The 19,093-nt window shown below is 42.2% G+C and overlaps 1 protein-coding gene across 3 annotated transcripts in view; it reads left to right on the top strand.

Moving 5' to 3' along the window:
• LOC115204086 (regulator of G-protein signaling 3) overlaps positions 1-19,093 on the top strand; it is a 163,971-nt gene that overhangs the window by 82,495 nt on the left and 62,383 nt on the right. The gene's annotated exons all lie outside the window — the stretch shown is intronic.

Genomic DNA, 19,093 nt, shown 5'->3' on the forward strand with positions numbered 1-19,093 from the left:
ATGGTCCACTCGTTCTATCTTAGACTTCATCTAAAAATGGCAACAAAAAAACAGACAAATACGGAGTTCAGAGGTTTTCTTCCGACAGCGATGATACGTTGTGTTTTTATAATGCTATTGTGTAGACAGGGGAAGTCGTCTTCAGTGTTAGTGTAAGCAGTTAAACTACAGCTTGAAGGAATCCAATGGCCCTTCAACCCTGATCATTTTGAAGTCATGCGTGCTATAAACATATTAGATTAGCTGTACAAGAATGTGTATAGAGGAGGTGTAGATTAAAGTTACATTTCACTCTGAAGCGTTGGGATAGGATGGGAGTAAAAGCAAGTGTGTATATGTGTATTTTTTGTGTGTGTCTGTGTGCCTATATATGAGCCTCATTTGATTGTGTGTGTGGGTGTCCTCTACCTATGTGTGTGTCTTTCTGGTTGATAAGGTGTAGAAGCCAGGGCTCTTTTGTATCCCGGATCCCGCTCCTGTTTGATAGGCTTTGATTCACTGCTTTGATTCACTGCTGAGCTGAGGTCTAAAAATAGCTGGTGGGGCAAGAGGGAGGGAGGTAGGTAGAGGGACAGGACAACACAGCATCATGGGTCTCCAGAGACACCAGCATATGGATACCACATATGGGTACAGCTCCCTTCTCCCTCCTTCCTTATCAACTCCTTTCTTTCTCTTTCTCCCTCATATCAACTCTGTGTCCTCATTCTCCTACTGTTTTCTCTCGTTCTCTCTCACCTCCCGCCCCTCCTTCAAAACTCTTCCCCGTTTCTCATCACCACCTATCACTTCCATCCCTCCACCTATCAACACAATTCCGGCCCTCCACCTATCAACTCACTTCCTGCGCTCCACCTATCAACTTGCTTCCATCCCTCCACCTATCAACTCGCCTCCGTCCCTCCACCTATCAACTGCCACTTCTCTCTGTCCTCTTTCTCCCTTTGTCATTCCCTAACCCCTCACTGCTCCCCTCCTTCCCTCTCTCCCCTTCCCAGCACTAGTGTTGCACGTTGGCACCCACATTATAACCACACAGAGAGAGAGGCAGGACTGCACAACATCCAGACAGAAAGAGAGAGAGAGGCAGGACTGCACAACATCCAGACAGAAAGAGAGAGAGAGGCAGGACTGCACAACATCCAGACAGAAAGAGAGAGAGAGAGGCAGGACTGCACAACATCCAGACAGAAAGAGAGAGAGAGAGGCAGGACTGCACAACATCCAGACAGAAAGAGAGAGGCAGGACTGCACAACATCCAGACAGAAAGAGAGAGAGAGAGGCAGGACTGCACAACATCCAGACAGAAAGAGAGAGAGAGAGAAGGAGAAACATAGAGGCAGTGAGAGAAAAAGAGGACAGACAGAAGAGAGAGGGACACACCACTAGAGTGTTTTTCACACCTGGATTTTCTGTCCTCTTTTGCTACTGTTCTGTGCATGTGTGTGTGTGTTTGCCCGCACACCCTGCTCTGGCAGAACTCCTCTTAAACACAAACGCAGGGATCCTCCTTGACCTCACACACACTCGGAGCATCCAGATGCCTGTCTCTAAGGTCAGGTACCGTACTCCTGCAGATCTGTGTTTTGGTGGCGTTAGCGGAGTTTATTGGTGTGTGTGGTGTGAGTGTGTTTGTAATGTGTGTGGGTGCGTGGCGCTCTGGAATGTCTCTGCATTACATTTTTTCTGCATTTTTCAGCTACTTACGTATTCCTAATGCTTTTCTGATGCTTTCGGGACACTTCTGTTATGGTTCTCTAAGTACTGTAATGGTACTCCATTAGTGTTTTCTCACTGTTTGATGTCATTAGAAATCAGATGGACCAAATTCTTCTTCAGTTTGGTTTTATCCTTTTTGGTTTGGTTTCATTGTAGGTCAGGAAAACTTTATACTGTGATCTCTAAAAGTATTAGGACAGTGAGAAATGTTTTGGCTTTGTACTCCAGCACTTTGGATTTGAAGTGATACATTGACTATGAGGTTAAAGTGCAGACTGTCAGCTTTAATTTGAAGGTATTTTCATCCATGTCAGGGGAACTGTTTAGCAACTATAGCACTTTTTGTACGTAGTTCCCCCAATTTAGGGGACCAAAAGTATGGGGACAAATTCACTTATATGTGTATTAAATTACTAAAAAGTTACATATTTTGTCCCATATTCATAGCACTACGTCAAGCCTGTAACTCTACAATTTTGTTGGATGCATTTGCTGTTTGTTTTGGTTGTGTTTTAGATTATTTTGTGCCCAATAGAAATTAATGGTAAATAATGTATGAATAATGTGTCATTTTGGAGTCACTTTAATTATAAATAAGAATAGAATATGTTTCTAAACACTTCTACATTAATGTGGATGCTACCATGATTACGTATCATACTGAATTAATCATGATTAATGATGAAAGAGAAAGTTAGACACAAATATCATACCCACAAGACATGCTAACCTCTCATCATTGCAATAAAAGGGGAGGTTAGCATTTTTTTGGGGGGGGTATGATATTTGTGCGTCTGTAACTTTCTCCCTCATCATTATTCATGATTCATTCAGGATTATCCGTAAACGTAGTCTGAAAAGAGTTGCAAGATATGTCTTGTCACATGTAATAAATACGCTCCATGGGAATAGGAATATACTGCATCCTATAGTTCTTACAGTAGCTCCCAAAAGTTATGCACACACACACACAGACTAACGCACACACACACACACACACACACACACACACACACACACACACACACACACACACACACACACACACACACACACACACACACACACACACACACACACACACACACACACACACACACACACACACACACACGCGCGCGCGCGCGAACGGACGCACTCACGCACACACACGCAAACCCCATTTCGCTGGTCCCACTCACTGTCACACTGTCCGGTTACGTCGGAGCTGAGAGACCCTCCTGTCTCCATGTGCTCTGTCATCTGCAGCTGTTGAGATGAAAAGCACCTACTGTAAGGAGAGACAGGAGAGAGGGAGATGTTCACTAAAGCACAGTTAAGTATAATTAGCAGTGAATAGACATCACAGGGGGTTCCGATCAGCTGTTTTATTCTGTTGTTCCCTGTTATACTGGACACAGATGGGCTATTTTTTTTTGGGGGGGGGGTTAGCTGGAGGTTCACTCTTTGGTGCTGTTTCTGTTTTTACTCTTATGACTTGTCTGAGAGAGAGAGAGAGAGCGAGAGAGAGAGACAACAACAGAACGGAGCTGCATTTCCTGACAAAATGTCAAAAATATAAAACAATTAGAGAGTGTCATTTTTCCAAATTTTCCAATGTTTGTGTGTGTGGGCCCCTTAATGTCTTGTACAGGGATGGGCTGGGGGTGTTGTGCTCTAATGGGTGAACTCACACCAGGCCCTCCAGGATTTCACAGGGATTCTTTGTGATTGTTGTGAGCTTGATTTTGATGCAGAAATCCTGACATTTTGCAAGGCAAAATGTGATGATTATGTGACCGCTTTATCGCTTTGGTACTATTTTCACAAGTACAGTATGTGGTGAATTTAAAACTCTTAGTACAAAACTCCACACTGGGAACACTTGTAATACAGCCAGTCTCACATTCAAAACCATTAATTGCACATTCTTTTTGTTTGTAGACATCTTTCTCCACACAAGCATTGATCATTGGGGTTCTACATGTTTTTTTGGGGGTGGGGGGGTTCTCCTATGGGGACAGCCGAATAACCCTATTAGGTTCTAGAAAGCACCTTTTTTTTATATGAGTGTACCTCTTGAGCTGTCTGTATCCTCCTGACTGGTGGTTATTTTGTTAAAGACATTAAATATGCTTCTCTGCATCTTGGACATTCTGGGTGAAAGTGAAAGGAATGTGAGTCTTATTCAGTACATTTTCAGGCATGGTCTACCAACCAGTCCATCAGGCATGGTCTACCAACCAGTCCATCAGGCATGGTCTACCAACCAGTCCATCAGGCATGGTCTACCAACCAGTCCATCAGGCATGGTCTACCAACCAGTCCATCAGGCATGGTCTACCAACCAGTCCATCAGGCATGGTCTACCAACCAGTCCATCAGGCATGGTCTACCAACCAGTCCATCAGGCATGGTCTACCAACCAGTCCATCAGGCATGGTCTACCAGCCAGTCCATCAGGCATGGTCTACCAACCAGTCCATCAGGCATGGTCTACCAGCCAGTCCATCAGGCATGGTCTACCAACCAGTCCATCAGGCATGGTCTACCAACCAGTCCATCAGGCATGGTCTACTAACCAGTCCATCAGGCATGGTCTACCAACCAGTCCATCAGGCATGGTCTACCAACCAGTCCATCAGGCATGGTCTACCAACCAGTCCATCAGGCATGGTCTACCAACCAGTCCATCAGGCATGGTCTACCAACCAGTCCATCAGGCATGGTCTACCAACCAGTCCATCAGGCATGGTCTACCAACCAGTCCATCAGGCATGGTCTACCAGCCAGTCCATCAGGCATGGTCTACCAGCCAGTCCATCAGGCATGCCAGCTAAGATAGTTAGCTTGTCTAACTACTCTATCTTGATGGATAGCATGAAATGGCTTCTTGGTAGATAGTTATGAGGTTGGGAGATTGAGAACCTATCTAGGCTAGCTAAAGCCAACTCCATAAAATTGCTAGGTCGCTAGTAGTATTACAGAGAAAACAAAACAAAGCAATATATATATTTTTTAAACAGGATACATTTATAATAATAGTTGTGAAAATGTCCCACAAAATTGCACAAAAGCGATAAAAAAACCCAGTATGCTTTAAATGTGTGCTGATTGTTTGAAATTACAAGCCCTCTTTTTGTACTGCAATGATGGGTAACGATATATTGCAATTATTTAACTGTGTTATGCAAAAATTGTGCAGTGAATGGTCAAATTTCTAAACCCTCGCATAGTATGTGGGGAATTCTTGATGTTGCTTAAAATGTTGCAATTGCAGAATCCTGGAGGGACTGTTTCACGGACACACACACACACACACACACACACACACACACACACACACACACACACACACACACACACACACACACACACACACACACACACACACACACACACACACACACACACACACACACACTTATTCCTCTCTCCAGCTCTCTTTGTCTTTCTTTATGTCCCCCCTCCCTCTTCTCTATTTCTTGTGTCTGCGCTGCTGGATGGGAGTCTCCCCACTAGTCCCCCAGCACATTCTCTCCTCTCCGTTCAGCTTGGCAACAGAGACGCAGTTCCTGCACTCTAACTCACACTGACAGACGCACACACTCATAGAACACACCACACACAAAAACACTAATACACACTCACCCTGGCACACACCCATATCACACACACCCACACCACTGGCCATTTGACTGAGAGGAGACTGGGCCACTTTACCAGGGATATGAAGGAGGAGCGTCTGCCTCTGTTTATTGGACTATAACTGGGGATCTCTTACCACAGGCAAAATCTATAAAGATATACTATCTCCATAGTGATAGACCCACCCACACACTCTATAGGTGAGTTTTTAGCTTTTAATAGATCGAGGAAATTGTGTATTTATAAGGTAGCCTAACGTTTAATGCATGGGCGTTGTTTTTGATGGTTTTGTTGATGTTGTTGGTATTATTTGTTTTAGGAAGATAGGAGGGGGTTTTATTTTTGGTACAAAAGGAAATAATGCAAGAAAGAGAGGTGAGCAGAGAAAAGGAAATAAACACAGGCTCTTGGTCTGTCACTTCAGGTTCGGAAAACCTGCATTTTATTATTTACTTTTAGGACGTTTGATTTTGTCTGTGTTCTTTCTCTCTTTTCTTTTGTTTCTTTTTTTATGTCAGAATAAGTTGCTAAAATACAGACATTTCAAATCAGCTCATATGCCGATAGATAAATCAGGTTTTAACTTGGTTTGGCCTTCTCTGTACTGTCATCGGAGTCCGTAAAACTTAGGAGTCATTACGTCATCTGCATCATCTCATCGCTGCAAGAGGATCGTCATGAGCTCACATGAGCTTACCGCTCTGACTGTGCAAATCCAGCCACAGTTCTTCTTGACAGGAAGATCATAGAGAAAGAGAGAGAACAGAGAGATGGGAGAGGGAAAAACAAGGAACACATTAGGGAGAAATTATATTTTTGCCTTTTTAAAGCAGACCTGAACTCAAAAACCAACTTCTGTCATTGAAAACAACATATGTAACATCGGTATTAGCCAGAAACATTTATTCCAGTACCAAAATTGACCAAAAAATGCAAGTAAGTTAATTTTTTCATTTATCTGATTACCGGCTGTTGTCAAACAGAGGTTGGTGAAATTTCTGTACAAGAGTTCATCATGACTTATCTCCCAAGGGCTCCCGAATGGCGCAACGGTCTAAGGCACTAAATCTCAGTGCTAGAAGAGTCACTACAGACACCCTGGTCCAATCCAGGCTGTATCACAACCGGCCGTGATTGGGTGTCCCATAGGGCGACGCACAATTGGCCCAGCGTCGTCCGGGTTTGGCTGGATTAGGCCGTCATTGTAAATAAGAATTTGTTGCCTAGTTAAAATAAAGGTTAAAGAAATAAATCTGATGGTTGGGTTATGATTTCGACAATACCCACTTACCCACTAACATGGGATGAACAGCTGTGGTGATTGAGGTCTATCCAATCGTAGTGCAGAACACACAGACAGTGAGACAGACCTGCCCAGCTGTTTAGCGGATCGGACTTTGTTTATGTAAGACAACACCATTTATTTTACTTTAGAAAAACTGCACCTTAGGTAGATGTAAAATTGATAGACTAAAACCTCCTCTGCAAAAATGTAGAAATGAATTACAGATGTCTTGATCTTAGATTCATTCTGACTATTTTGAGGAAGTCCTTTGGTGCCTCATGCAGGACAAATATCAGTAACTGCCACATCGAACCCCAAGAATGAAATCTTGTTTTCCTTAATGAGCAACAAAAAAACACTTGCAGAATCGGTGCGTTCAGCTGCTCTTTAAGATCTCACTGGCTAGTGTGAGTGTGTGCACACCGTGTACATGAGCAACCAATGACCACACACCCTCTGTCAACAGTTTAGCAGTGTATCGATCTATAGAGGACATGAATAGCAAGTGGTACGTATGTCAGTCACGAGGAACGTCTGTCAACATGTTTGTTGTGTGTTTTGATGAGGAGAGGGTGAGGGCTAGTTTACAAGTTGATCTATTGAGAGAGATGGAAGGAGGGTTGGGGTTGATAGAGGCTGTGCCCAACATTCTTGTTGCCTTCTATTTTCAAAAAGTATACGCTGTGTAATAACCACTACATACTCTTTAGAACACGGGTTAGTAAAAGTATACGCTGTGTAATAACCACTACATACTCTTTAGAACACGGGTTAGTAAAAGTATACGCTGTGTAATAACCATACTACATACTCTTTAGAACACGGGTTAGTAAAAGTATACGCTGTGTAATAACCACTACATACTCTTTAGAACACGGGTTAGTAAAAGTATACGCTGTGTAATAACCACTACATACTCTTTAGAACACGGGTTAGTAAAAGTATACGCTGTGTAATAACCATACTACATACTCTTTAGAACACGGGTTAGTAAAAGTATACGCTGTGTAATAACCACTACATACTCTTTAGAACACGGGTTAGTAAAAGTATACGCTGTGTAATAACCATACTACATACTCTTTAGAACACGGGTTAGTAAAAGTATACGCTGTGTAATAACCACTACATACTCTTTAGAACACGGGTTAGTAAAAGTATACGCTGTGTAATAACCACTACATACTCTTTAGAACACGGGTTAGTAAAAGTATACGCTGTGTAATAACCACTACATACTCTTTAGAACACGGGTTAGTAAAAGTATACGCTGTGTAATAACCACTACATACTCTTTAGAACACGGGTTAGTAAAAGTATACGCTGTGTAATAACCATACTACATACTCTTTAGAACACGGGTTAGTAAAAGTATACGCTGTGTAATAACCATACTACATACTCTTTAGAACACGGGTTAGTAAAAGTATACGCTGTGTAATAACCACTACATACTCTTTAGAACACGGGTTAGTAAAAGTATACGCTGTGTAATAACCATACTACATACTCTTTAGAACACGGGTTAGTAAAAGTATACGCTGTGTAATAACCACTACATACTCTTTAGAACACGGGTTAGTAAAAGTATACGCTGTGTAATAACCACTACATACTCTTTAGAACACGGGTTAGTAAAAGTATACGCTGTGTAATAACCACTACATACTCTTTAGAACACGGGTTAGTAAAAGTATACGCTGTGTAATAACCACTACATACTCTTTAGAACACGGGTTAGTAAAAGTATACGCTGTGTAATAACCATACTACATACTCTTTAGAACACGGGTTAGTAAAGTATACGCTGTGTAATAACCACTACATACTCTTTAGAACACGGGTTAGTAAAAGTATACGCTGTGTAATAACCACTACATACTCTTTAGAACACGGGTTAGTAAAAGTATACGCTGTGTAATAACCATACTACATACTCTTTAGAACACGGGTTAGTAAAAGTATACGCTGTGTAATAACCATACTACATACTCTTTAGAACACGGGTTAGTAAAAGTATACGCTGTGTAATAACCACTACATACTCTTTAGAACACGGGTTAGTAAAAGTATACGCTGTGTAATAACCACTACATACTCTTTAGAACACGGGTTAGTAAAAGTATACGCTGTGTAATAACCACTACATACTCTTTAGAACACGGGTTAGTAAAAGTATACGCTGTGTAATAACCATACTACATACTCTTTAGAACACGGGTTAGTAAAAACATATGCAGTATGCAACACATAAACATACTAGGCTCATCCATACTGCAAATTGGGTTGTTCCTCACCATTCATTCATTTTGGCACAGCATTATCTGTCACCTTCTCTGATATCAGCTGTTGTCAAACAATTAGATCTGAAAAGACTATTCACTTCCTAAATGTTGTGCAGCAAATTCATACTAGATGAAAAGCTGAAACGAGTATGACATCGTGGCATTTAAAGCATATTACGTTTTCCAAATTTTCACATCCTGTAACACTTTCTATTTTCTCATACCCCTTAAGCTTACTATGTAGGACGCAAGTATGGGTAATCGGACACGGCCATAGAGATGAAGAAATGCAGTACGCTTGTAAAGTCGAGTATTGTAACTTCACACACAATCCATTCGTAAGAAATGTAACTATAGATGTAGATATAGAAACAAATATGTGGACACAAAATAAGAGAGGAAGAAGCACAAAGCGAGAGAGAGGGCAGAGAAAAAGACGAAACACACATCCAGATAGGGTGTTAATGAAATTGGGTCTGTCGTGTGGGGCATTATTACCTCTGCAGCGTTATCCATCAACCTTAACTCCACCTCTCCCCCTCTCTCTCCCTTCATCTCCTCCCTTCATCTCCCTCTGTCTCCCCCTGTCCTCTGTTCTTCTCGATCAATATCAGTGAACACTGCACCCCCCCTTCTCTCTCTCTCCCCCTCTTCTTCATTCTGGCTGGTGTCATTGTGTAATGTGGCTGTGGAGGGGAATTTCATTGGCCTTTACTTACGAACACACACTGCGGCTAAAGGAGGCTATCTAGGCAGCGTTATTGGGTGGAGGTGATTTGTCAGCGTATCCCTTACAGTTGCAGCCACGCATGCACACACATACAAACACAAACCTGCCAAATGCAGGTTTGTGGAGCAGGTTGAGAGCTTCAAGTTCCTTGGTGTCCACATCACCAACAAACTAGAATGGTCCAAACACACCAAGACAGTCATGAAGAGGGCACGACAAAACCTATTCCCCCTCAGGAAACTAAAAAGATTTGGCATGGGTCCTCAGATCCTCAAAAGGTTCTACAGCTGCAACATCGAGAGCATCCTGACTGGTTGCATCACTGCCTGGTACGGCAACTGCTCGGCCTCCGACCACAAGGCACTACAGAGGGTAGTGCGTATGGCCTAATACATCACTGAGGCTAAGCTGCCTGCCATCCAGAACCTCTACACCAGGCGGTGTCAGAGGAAGGCCCTAAAAATGGTCATAGACCCCAGCCACCCCAGTTGACCCCACCCCCATCGACTGTTCTCTCTACTACCGCATGGCAAGTGGTACTGGAGCATCAAGTCTAGGACCAAAATGCTTCTCAACAGCTTTTACCCCCAAGCCGTAAGATGGCTAGCAAGACTATATGCATTGTCCCGCCCCCCCCGAACCCCTCTTTTACGCTGCTGCTACTCTCTGTTTATCATATATGCATAGTCACTTTAACTTCCTAGGGCTAGGCCCCTTTTTTCTCAATTTCCGCCTGAATGACGTGCCCAAAGTAAACTGCCTGTTGCTCAGGCCCTGAAGCCAGGATATGCATATAATTGGTACCATTGGAAAGAAAACACTTTGAAGTTTGTAGAAATGTTAAAATAATGTAGGAGAATATAAGACAATATATATGGTAGGGGGAAATCCACAGAGAAACCAACCAAATGTTTTTTTTTTGAGAGACCATGCTCTTACAATGGAAAGTATAGGGGCATACTAAATTCTAGCTCCCATGATGCAATTCCTATGGCTTCCACAGGGTGTCAGCAGTCTATGTTCAAGGTTTCAGGCGTGTAACTTCCAAAACGAATAAGAAATATCAGTTTTAGTACAGGGACACAGTCATGTACATACTACTTCAATTAGCCAGACTAACCAGTGCCCCCGCACATTGGCTACCTGTCACGTTCTTCGTCGTGTTGAGGAAAGGAGGACCAAAATGCAGCGGGATTGTGGACACTCATGTTTTATTACTGACAAAAAACAAAAGTAAAGCATCCACTTGACAAACAAAACAATAAATGATACTCGCGACACGAAACAGTTTTGCAGGCTCACAAACGCAGTGCAAAAACAATCTCCCACAAAAGACAAACACAAACACACCCTCATATATGGGACTCTCAATCAAAGGCAAATAGACAACACCTGCCTTCAATTGAGAGTCCCAACCCCAATGAACCCAAACATAGAAACAGACACACTAGACTAAACATAGAATACATGAAAATCAAACAGTGCCCAAAAACCCTGGAATACCTAAATCAACTGCCCTACAACAAAACACACCACCCCTAACCACATAAAACAAATACCCTCTGCCACGTCCTGACCAAACTACAATACTAATTAACCCTTATACTGGCCAGGACGTGACACTACCTGGACTATCTGCATTGTGTCCTGCCACCCCGCCAACCCCTCTTTTACACTACTGCTACTCTCTGTTCATCATATATGCATAGTCACTTTAACCATACCTACATGTACATACTACCTCAATTAGCTTGACTAACCGGTGCCAGTATATAGCCTCACTACTATATATAGCCTCGCTACTGTATATAGGCTCGCTGCTGTTATTTTTCACTGTATTTTTACTGTTGTATTTATTTATTTCTTTACTTAACTATTGTTCACCTAATACCTATTTTTTACTTAAAAATCACACTGTTGGTTAGGGCATATAAGTAAGCATTTAACTGTAAGGTCTACCTACACCTGTTGTATTTAGCGCATGTGACAAATTAACTATGATTTGATTTTCTGCGGTGGTCACACCGACTTTGCAGGGGATGTCACACAGCTAGCCAGCTAGCCCCGTAATCACGTCACTGACATTTTCCCTCTGACCTTCTGCTGGGATTGATAATGTCTTTGAACATGACCCTTGACCACCAGAGACGGGCTGTCATGTCAAGTGGCCATTATAAAAGATGACTCTGTAAGGCATCATAGTTTAGGGACACAGATCGTTGAAGTGATATTTTTCATTACTCTTCAATTTTTTATGACCTCATCCAGGAAGGAGACGAGGCGGAGGTTGGTGGGAAAAATAGGCCTCTTGTTGTGCTGAAATATTAATGAAAATAGACTTGCTTTTAATAAATCTTATTCCCGATGCCCCCAGGTCCCCTAAAGTGACTAATATTGTGTCGCTCCATGGACCGTGTTTTTTCCTGTAATATTGCTGTAATATTTCCCCCCATGTCACATAATGGTGTTGTATATGCTGTTCTATACCTTCACTTTCTCTTAGCAAATGGCAAGATACCTCCAGGAAACAGGAAATCTAATCAACTGTATACTCTGCTCCTAGAACTTAATAATAATATAACCGCGGGAGTAATACGTATTATTGAGTAATAACTGAGGTACAAGACAGAGTCCACACATTTACAGATAGGAGTAGTAATAAACATATATTAAGGAGAGTTGTGAATCTCCTTCTATATGCTAGAGAACTTTCATTCTGTTTATAGCTCAATGAATATGAGATGTTTTATGGGAACACTTTCCCGTTTTCTCATCCTGTTGTTCTTTGCGCTACAGCTCTTTTTCGTCCCCTCCTTCATTCTGACCATTCCTCTTCTCCGTTGTTTTGATCTTTTGTTTGGTCACAATGGAGGGCCTTGACAGGTAAACCGTCATTGCTGCCTCGTCCCTCTCTCCTTGGAGGGAGGGATAGGCGGAGGAGGGTGGCCATGCAGCTCAGGTGGCCAGTCAGTAATGACAATCTATTGCCCTTTCTCAACTAATATTGAAGTGCAACAAGATCTCACGGTTTGACTTGAGTATTCAACGTTTGAAAAAGAGGGAGAACAGGGACCTGGACGAATGCCTTAGCGCTCCAGTCACCTGGTTGCATAGTAAGCAATCATGCTCATCCACAAATATATTCTCATAATGTGGTGTCCTAAAATGATATCATAGGAAAACGTCATCCTGTCATCCTTTATGGTTCTACCAATTGAAGATTATGTCAATTGGCCATGCTCCCAGCGGGCTTTGAGGTGCCAATGGGAAAATATGTCAACCTCTTGATGCTTATGTGAATACATCACATTCAATGGGAAAAGATGAGTGTCAACCAATTGATGCTTATGTCAATACATTGCATTCAATGGGAAAGATGAGTGTCACAGGGTTGATGTTTATGTCAATACATTGCATTCAATGGGAAAAGATGAGTGTCACAGGGTTGATGCTTATGTCAATACATTGCATTCAATGGGAAAAGATGAGTGTCACAGTGTTGATGCTTATGTCAATACATTGCATTCAATGGGAAAAGATGGGTGTCACAGGGTTGATGCTTATGTCAATACATTGCATTCAATGGGAAAAGATGAGTGTCACAGTGTTGATGCTTATGTCAATACATTGCATTAAATGGGAAAAGATGGCTGTCACAGGGTTGAATGCCAATACATTTCCAGTCAATGGGAAAAGATTTCAACCAATTGATGCTTTTGTCAATACATTCCAGTCAAAAAGATGAAAGGATGAGACTCACACACAGACAGACCTATCTCTCATCCCCCCTCTGTTTCACGCTTCTCTCCCTGAGAAGACTGATTTTCTGGATGTTTCCTGGTCTGACAAACACCGCTGTAGCTCTGTCACCTTCCACCATAGATGAGAAAGGCTGACATCGGTGGATCCGGTGGATTGAGATGCAGCCCATACAAAAAACAGATATCTCTACATTTCGGCGTTTCATAGGATTTTTTACAATTATACTTAATAGATTTCTGTGGGGGGTCAGACATCGACTCTAGAGGTTTTTAACTTACAAATCGGATGCAGAGCTGTGTGTGTGCATGTGTATGTGTATGTGTGGTATGGTATGGAGATGAATCCCCTCTTAGTGATCTCTCAGACGGCCACTAATATGCTCTCTAATTCATGCGTGTTAACCACCTGCCAGGCCCATTCAGAGGGACGTGAGGACATGAGTGGATTAACTAAACACAACTCCCTCAGAGAAAGGTGACTTATGAGAACATTGGGTTTATTGACACAAAGCAACCCCAATTCTGTGAGATGTGACATACGAGGACATGGGTGTATTGACATAAGAGGACATACTGTTCCATATCAGTCTCCCCCTCTATGTCTGGTTTGCGAGGTCCTTGAGGCTCAGTTACAGTTAGACCATCACAGAAGTGAGGCTCCTCTGTGACAGACTCAAGTAAGTTGAAGTTTATGCCCAACATAAGACCAGGTCTTGTTCAAATACTTTGAAAGTGCATCCTCCTTTCCTTGAATGCAATCACTCATTGAATCTAACATGACTGGTTGGTTGGAAGCTGATCAATGGAACCTGTTTTTTCTGTTTTTTTAGATCAGTGACACTAAAGAAAAGGACAGGTGGACTGTATCTTGAGGAGGGATGTTGCCACTATGGTGCATCTGTAAGAAAACAGGAATGTTGTCCTTAAACCATTTTCCCACAACTTTGGAAGTATGCTTGTTGTTATTGTCCATTTGGAAGACCCATTTGCGACCAAGCTTTAACTTCCTGACTGATGTCTTGAGATGTTGCTTCAATATATCCACACAATTTTCCTACCTCATGATGCCATCTATTTTGTGAAGTGCACCAGTTCCTCCTGCAGCAAAGCACCCCCACAACATGATGCTGCCACCCCTGTGCATCACGGTTGGGATAGTGTTCTTTGGCTTGCAAGCCTCCCCCTTTTTCCTCCAAACATAACGATGGTCAATATCGCCAAACAGTTCTATTTTTGTTTCATCAGACCAGAGGACATTTCTCCAAAATGCACGATCCGTAGTCTGGCTTTTTTATGACGGTTTTGGAGCAGTGGCTTCTTCCTTGCTGAGCGGCTTTCCAGGTTATTTCGATATAGGACTCGTTTTACTGTGGATATAGATACTTTTGTACCTGTTTTCTCCAGCATCTTCACAAGGTCCTTTGCTGTTGTTCTGGAATTTATTTGCACTTTTCGCTTCAAATTACGTTAATCTCTAGGAGACAGAACGCGTCTCCTTCCTAAGCGGTATGACGGCTGCGTGGTCCCATGGTGTTTATACTTACGTACTATTGTTTGTACAGATGAACGTGGTACCTTCAGGCATTTGGAAATTGCTCCCAAGGATGAACCAGAATTGTGGAGGTCTACAATTGTTTTCTGAGGTCTTGGCTGATTTATTTTGATTTTCCCATGATGTCAAGCAAAGAGGCACTGAGTTTGAAGGTAGGCCTTGAAATACATCCACAGGTACACCTCCAATTGACTCAAATGATGTCAATTTGTCATGTTCGTCGTAGGAAGGAGACCAAAGCGCAGCGTGGGTATTGTTCCACATCTTTTATTTTAATGTGAAACTTTGCAAAACAAACAATAAACTACAAACAAAACACAAACCGTGATGAAAAAGGTGCAACATGCACAAACTCAAAATAATCTCCCACAAACACAGGTGGGAAAAACAACTACTTAAATATGATTCCCAATTAGAGACAACGATGACCAGCTGCCTCTAATTGGGGATCATACAAAAACCCCAACATAGAAAAAAGAAACTAGAACCAAACAACATAGAACTAAATAAACTAGATACCCCCCCCCCCAGTCACGCCCTGACCAACTCTACCATCGAAAATAAGAGCTCTCTATGGTCAGGACGTGACACAATTAGCCTAACAGAAGCTTCTAAAGCCATGACATCATTTTCTGAAATTTTCCAAGCTGTTTAAAGGCATAGTCAACTTAGTGTATGTAAACTTCTGACCCACTGGAATTGTGATACAGTGAATTATAAGTTAAATAATCTGTCTGTAAACAATTGTTGGAAAAATGACTTGTGTCATGCACAAAGTAGATGTCCTAACCGACTTGCCAAAACTATAGTTTGTTAACAAGAAATTTGTGTAGTGTTTGAAAAATTAGTTTTAATGACTCCAACCTAATTGTATGTAATCTTCCAACTTCAACTGTAACTCTTCAGATATTTGAATATCTGATCAATTAGTCTTCTATTTATGAATTATTCTTTACCTCACGTCAGTCTCATCTGAACGTCGTAAATTGTTGGTTATCTGCACGAACCCAGCCTTTACTACAGATCATCCATACACCAATTGGCTTAATCATTTATTTACTAACTAACTAAATAATCACAGAAATGCATAAACAAACAAACAGTAGATATTGGTTACTAACAATGATAGGGAAGATTCCCTAGTGGGCTAAGCCGATATGACAGCTTGGTGGACAAAGGGAAGGGGTGTGGACTGAGAAAGAGCTGGAAAGACAAAATGGATTCATTACACAGTCTATAATTATATACATTGAAATGCTTATCCTTCGCACATGAACGGCAACTCATTCGAGAATAATTGCAAGTACATATTTACGATGTATGTCATTGTTGTCTTCTCTGTTGGAATCCAGTCCGTCTGCTGGAGAGTTAATCCGAGTCTCTCTCTCTCTTTGTTTCCCTGAAGATCAACGTCTTTCATGGTTAGAATGGATACTTCAGAGTACCAATCAGAAATGTTCTCATAGCATAGATGTTTCGGCGGTTGTCGGTATTCGCATGCCAGGTTTACATAATTTCTAGCATCTAAGATTTGCTCTTATTCTGTAGGGATTGATAGTCTCAGAGTTGAACCATTTCCAGCCGTGTAGCCAATGCTCCACGAGGTGTGGTTTTCTAGTCTTGGTACTCAAACCTGTGCCACCTCAGCTTACACCGAGGTTTGCTTGGTCTTAACTATTCGCAATCACAGCTCACACTGTGGGTTTGCTTAGTCTGGAGAGGATTTTCTTAGGAGGGGCTTATATCCGTAACAGTAGAAGAGGGTGTTCCATGACGCCTGATCATGTCTGTGCTCATGGAGACGGGCCAATGACTTAGTTAAACTTCAAAGGGAATGCAATTCTCTCACATTAAAGGTTTAACATCACATTACATCATTTCACAAATAGTTTCATCTTTACTCATTCATTTCATACAAGAGTTAGATGCAAACCCCATAATTGAGAAATGTACACATTCAGAGATATAGTTATGTGTGTTTCCTGTCCTCTCTGAGGTCACCAAATGAAACATACTTGTCATACCCGTCCCTTAAGTGTTCATGGACCATTCCCACCTTCTCACAAGTGGACATATTGTTTCATTTTCCCATTTTGGGGATTTAGGAGTTCGCCACCTGAAATCCTTGGTTCACTCTGTGGTCTCTCTGCATGAAAAGGGGGAGAGAGTTTCTACCAGGAATTTACGACCTGAGATAACAGAACCTGGGTGTAGGAGAGAGTGAGACAGGGGGAAGCCACAATCTACACCCAGAAAGGACCACGTCATGACAGTTCAGTGCTTCTTCTTTCTTCCTAGGGATAAGGATGAGAGAGAAAAAAAATAGAGGGGGAGTGACAGCAACAGACAGAGACACAGAGCGAGGGATCATTTGTAATTGAAGAATGGTCTAATGGTTCTGTTTTGTTCTCTCAAACTGCCCTGGGCTTCTATGATACAAGGAAGAAGCAGCCCCAGCTAAGTGTTTCTCAACACAATTATTTTGACTGTCCTTTATATTCCTGCTCTCCCTCTCCGCTCCTATTTCTTCTGCTACTTTCTTTTCTCTCTTTCTTGCCCAACTCCTCCTCTCACCCACTGGGCTCTCATCATCCACCCATCCCATCTCATGTTTCCATTTAGCTCATGTGATGCTACACCGGGAGAGTAATGAGGGTGGTGCTAGTGGTCTGATAGCGTAACGTTAATCATTGATGACCTACCTGTGCTCCGCTCTTCTCCTCTCCTCTCCTCCCCAGTCCTCTCCTCAGAAACACGGAGAGCTTTTAGCCCGTCAAGGGTCTCTTTCATCCTCCTCTCTCAATACTCTCAACCTCTGTCCCCTCTGCCTTCAGATCAGCCACGGGAGAGAAAGAGAGAGTAATGACTTCTTAGACAACGGCCACAGAAGCACATGACAGTGCTGGACAAAGCTGAAATGAATTAGGTTGAGTCGTGTTTTTGTGATTGAGTGTTTCGACCATTCTTTTTTCACTGGATATGTAGAGATTTTCTTGTGAATGACACTTGAAGGGAATTGTGTGTGTGTGTGTGTGTGTCCCAGTACGGTAGTAGATGACTCTGTTAGACTGGGCTCTGAAATGGAACATGTATGTCTGACAGGACAGGTGGCTCCTTTGTGTCTCCTGCCATATCTCCACTGGAGAGGGAGGGAGAGAGTGTGTGTGTAAAAGAGAGACAGAGAGAGATACTGATAAAAAGAGAAAGTGTGTCTGTACATGCGTCTGCGTTTACGCATTTACCATGGTCTTACAGAAGTTTATAATCAAACCTTGTATCATTCTATCTATTTAAAATCTCAGCTTTACTTTTTCAACCGAATAAAACATGACAGGGTCAGAGCAGGGATTACTATCAGAAGAATTGTGGATTGTATTTTCCCTTGACATCCAATCTGATAATGCCCTCACTTTTCCTTGCCGTCTATTGGTCTTTCTCTATCTCTCACCCCTCTGGGTCAGAGGAGGGAAGAGAGAGAGAGAGAGAGAGAGAGAGAGAGAGGAGAGTGTGAAAGATTATGCACCAGAAAAAATAAGTCCTCGGTTCTCCGTCCTGTTTTCTCTAAGCCGCCCTATCTCTTATAGAAGTGTGTCTCTTATAGAAGTTTGTGTCTCTTATAAAAGTGCAATTCACTGTAAAAATAGCAGCCCCCGTCATCATCAGTCTGTAGCTAGTGAACTGTACAATGAGGCCCTCTCTCAGCAAGGGAAGCCTACCATCACAGTGTGTTCCAGAGTGTCTTTCTTCTTGTTGTCTTTCTTCATTTCATGTGGCTTCTCTTTCCTGCCTAAAGTCAACAATTCTCCACATACACCCAGAATCACTGGCTTCACCTTTACCAGGACGTTGTTGATAGTTTGTACTGAGCCATTAGTTTCTTAGGCATGTAACACACTTCACAGGTCAATAGGATATGGATTGCTGTCAATAGGACAGCATTTAGATCAGGCCTGGTCTGGGTATAGGCTTGTTTCTCTATTGATCGGACAATATGGGATGTGTCTTAATAGCTTTTTAGTGATTGGGAGCATTTCAGCAGGGCTCTGGTTGACTGTCGATGGGTTTCTTTGATTGTTTGTCTTTTCCTTATTTGACATGTTTAATGGATGCAATTCAAATGTTGATGCCTTTGA

This window comes from Salmo trutta, chromosome 12 (genome assembly GCF_901001165.1).
Source record: "Salmo trutta chromosome 12, fSalTru1.1, whole genome shotgun sequence".
Taxonomy (NCBI): domain Eukaryota; kingdom Metazoa; phylum Chordata; class Actinopteri; order Salmoniformes; family Salmonidae; genus Salmo; species Salmo trutta.